Raw genomic sequence first — 4,577 nt, forward strand, 5'->3', positions numbered from 1 at the left:
TAAAGAAAAAATGTATTGTTTGCTACGACTATTAGGTACCCGAAAGTCCGTTAACAAACAATACATCTTCAACAGATTGCACCATTTGCAATTCACTTGGCGCTTCAAACAAAAAGGATGCGGAGCCATCAGGTGGAATGGTTTATCTGCTAGACGTTCATGTCCAGGTGCTGCGTTGGGCCCGCTATTTGCCGCAAACATGGATACTTTCCATGTAAACGAACGACATTTGCAGGGGCCCCAAGGTTTTTGGCAGCTTTTCGCGACCAATGCTGGGTTTATATGATATATTTTAAAAATTGAAATTGGACCTGAATACAAACAAAATGGCCGTAAAACATTTTTTTTTGTTAAGGAGAAATGCGATTAATGCTAATAAATGATTTTTCTAGTGAAAACTGGAAAAGAGCATATTAGTTGTTTTTAACATATAGGCATTTACTCCGAGATATATTACAACAAAAATATTTTAAAAAATAGTTTTTTTTATTAAAAATGTAACTTATCTCTATTGATATTGTTTTTTTTTAGTTCTTTTTGACTTATTAATAATTTGACTGTTCAGAATTACGTTTTTAGTTATATTAAAATAGGAAAACGATATCATATAGCTTCCATAGGAACTTCCTTTCTTGTTATTTATCTATCACATTTATTTTGAACTATTAGCGCTTGATAAGTATTTTTGCAACTTTAGAAACAATGAACTACTTCGTATATAATACACTGCTACAATGATTAATACAAAATTTTAATATTAATGGGTCATTTTAAATGAAACAATGCTGTATAATTTTTATGCATTGTCAGAACTGTGTGCTATGGATTTTTCAAGAGTCAAGTCATTCAGAGCCGACTCATGGTTTTGGAGCTTTTCGGTAATAAGACTAAAGTTTAAAACTAAAAAATACATCGTTATAAAATCAAATATATTGTTTAAGTATTCCGTTTTTATAAGAATCAGCAACTACTTTGTAAAGTTTTTATAAGAAACAGAAACTACTTTGTAAAGTTTTGTGCCGATTCTTTTTAACGGAAATTGATGAGATATCTGAAAACAAGTATCAAAAGTAAGCCACCCTTTTAAAAATTCGCGTTTTAATTAACTTTATGTTTTCACCGCACGAACTCTTTATAAGTTTGTCCATTTTCCTCTGAAAAATGGGTTTCTTTGCATACATATAATTTTTAATTTTAAAATTTTTTTTTAGTTCTTCGACATTTAGTAATGTTAAATATTTCAGAATTACGGTTTAAATTTCATCAACATCGGACGACTATACCATAAAACTACCATGGGAACAATAAAATTAAAATAAAAATAGATCCATTCTAATCCAACGCCAAGTGCATTCTAGTTTCGGTTTAGAGTAGGACCTTAAAAATTTCTTCCAAAATTCTACAAATGTGGGTATATAGTGTTATAAATTTTCCAATATTTTCCTTTTTGTCCACTGATGGGCATTTTGTCCTTTTTGCAGGGTCAAAAACACCACTCAATGCACTCGATAAACATGAAAGCGCTTCGGTAGCCGGTCACAAAAGAAAGCGATGCATAAATTCTCTCCGTTCGTTGGCAGGACAATAACGTGCCAGCAGCAGCAGAGGAGCCGGACCCGAGACGGGCCGTAATTATGGAGCAACAGCTGCGAAAGGATTGGGTCCGGGCGCCTGTGCTGCTGCAATATTAATTAAGCGTGCACTCCGTTGAAGGAGAGGCCCGAAAAGTGAACGAATTTCGGATGCCAGCGACAGCACTCACTAAACTTGACATTGACTTATTGTACCCGCAGGCAGGGCGACTGAGTCCATGTCGGCGCCGGGTCCGGTCAGAAAATGAAGCAGGAGTCGGAGCCAGAGCCGGACATATTGTGTAGGCCACAAGCCGAATGTCTCTTTATGGCTGTTAATTTCCAGCTATTGTTCGGTCAGCCGGCGATCACGGTCTGGGCCCCAACTGAAAGCTTTGGGCATAAATTTAATTTAAGCAATCGCTGTGCTTGACGGCACTTGATGTTCACGTTGTTATTACACGCACACATCGAGCAAAAGCTCCCGGGCTGGACAATAAATACATCATCAGAGCCCGGTCCTCCTCTACTTGTTCATTGTTGCAGTTGCCGCCGCCAGCTGGCTCAGTTCTAGTTTGGAAATGTTCGTTAAGAAGCCAGATTATATAATATGTATCGTAAACCAAAAATTTATGCGTTGTTGTATTTAACTTTCCAACGCGGCAGCATCATTAATTTACGAAAGTAAATAGTATTGAATTGCACAACTTGTTCCAACACAATATCTGCATTGCATTAATGCAATTTCGAGTCCTGTATAAATAAGGCCATATGTTGGGACTCTGTTCTTACAAGTTCTTGCGGTCGAATCATTAGAATCATGCGAACTGACTTGATTGATAAGCCTTTCTGAGGACTATTAGAAATAATCATTTAACAGGGACGGCATATACGGATGTAGTTACGATGCGCACCAAGACCCGCAAAATTGAAAATCTGCTGTGATGGTCCGAATGTGTCAGAGAAATACACCAATCAAAAGGTATATGGTGAACATACCAAGACTTTTCAAAAATTATTTTTAGGAGGGGAAAGGGGGGTGAAAGTGGCAAACCAATTTTTAAATTGGAGCCCTTAAGCCCGGTTTAGTAAAATAGTTTCATTTTGTTTAGTCTTTCTTACTGCCTTTTTTGTGCAAACTACGCGTCGAATGACACCAAACTTACTGAGATCCGATGCTCCGTTCAAAAGTTAACAAAAAAATAGTATTTCGGTGATACACATTATACCATTTGTTTTTATTCGTCGCGATCCAACAAAGCTTTTATCTACACAGACATATTTTTGTTGCAGAGTGTGTTTATTGCTGATTTATTATCAGATATTAGGAGTTTTGGTTATATTGAGCTATGCCTCAATGCTCAACCGGCAAATCTAACAATCTATGTATTGTGTTAGTCCATTTACTGCACGCAGGCATTCCTGTAGATCTAGCCACAACGACTTGTTCTCCAAGGGTTTTTATTATATATTTTCTGATCACGTTAATCATAAAATATTTTCCTGTGCCCCCAACTTCAGAAACAAATTTTCGTCACACATGTTTGGAAACTAGTCGTGGATTTCTTTAAGTTTTATTTTAAGCTCTGTTTTCCTTGTATTACAATAATCGGAGACCGTATAGATAAAGTCGTCAAATGTTATTTTTGGTTCATTATTGGGCTTATTCATCGCAACTGAAAAACATGTTCATTCAAGGCCAGATTATCCATATAAATTAGTTTATTTTCTAATATTACAATATTATCACACCTCATCATTAAGTTATAAAATTTTCGTTTTCCAAAACCTAGATGCTCTCGCTAGCATTCACTTTTGGTTTGCGTAAGTAATTATTTTCATAAGAATACCATATTACATTTTAGAAGTAGGCCTACTTTTTTCTTATGACATGGACCCAATTTAGAAATATAACCTGTATTTTCTTCTTCAATATTCTTCAGTTCGTTTTTCGGTTTAAACTCTTCGACTTCTTTCTTGGCGTATATCTTTCATTCTTATCATCGTATTTTTGTCGGTACCGAACAGAGAATTTAAAGCATGTAAGTCGCTTCCGCGCTCCCCATTCCTTGTTTGTTAATCGAAGAGCACATTTCCATAATTTTCTGCAACCCATTTGCTCTCAAAAATTCCTAAATTCATCGGTGCGAAAGATTTTTTTCTGCTTAGTTTGGTATTTATAATGTGGTTAGAGATCCTGATTTAATCCCTCCGTTTCTACGCAAATTAGCTATCTCATTAAAATCTGCATAAACACTCATAATCAGTTGTTTTTAAAATATATTTAATTTTTAGTATATCTGCATGTGTATATAAACTTTAGCTTCGATTATAAACTAATTTTGGATCCTGGAGTGCACTTTTTGCAGGCCTGATTATTGTCCGTTTGACTCTTGGAATGAATTTCTTGTTTCGTAGTGGTTATGTACCATGTCGCTGTGTGCTGTTATTGCCATTGTCGAAGTTGTCGCGAAGTTCATAAAAGCTTGCGCCAGCTGTAAGCGACTTGTGGATGCACGCCGGGAAAACAAGATGATATCTGTCGGGGACTCGGATGGAGCGGTACATATGTAGGGCGGTGCAGCAAGCTGACCTGCACTTCCATTACTTTGCCTTACTTCCTGTTAACGACAATATCAAATGGGCTATTTACGCCATTGTCTGGCATTGCATTGTCTATTGTCCCAGCTAATTTATCTGCGTGAATCGTTGACTCACCAGTCCTCGCAAAGCGACGCGGGCGGCGGTGCGGGTCCTAGTCCTCAATGCAGAAAATGTTGCAAAAAGAATTGTTCGATGTTTCCAGAACGCCAGCATATCAACCCATTTAAGTCAAACGAGGCATCTCATTTAATACCCACACTTGTGGAATTCATGTGTTGATAATGAGGGTCATTAAAACAAGAAAAGTCGGTTTTTCTGATACGTTTCACGTTACATGTTGTTACTTAACAGGTTCCTATGCTTCAACGCGCATAAACCGTAAACGGTATTGTTTGCACATTG

Source organism: Drosophila elegans, unplaced genomic scaffold (genome assembly GCF_018152505.1).
Source record: "Drosophila elegans isolate 14027-0461.03 unplaced genomic scaffold, ASM1815250v1 contig_451, whole genome shotgun sequence".
NCBI classification, from domain to species: Eukaryota; Metazoa; Arthropoda; class Insecta; order Diptera; family Drosophilidae; genus Drosophila; species Drosophila elegans.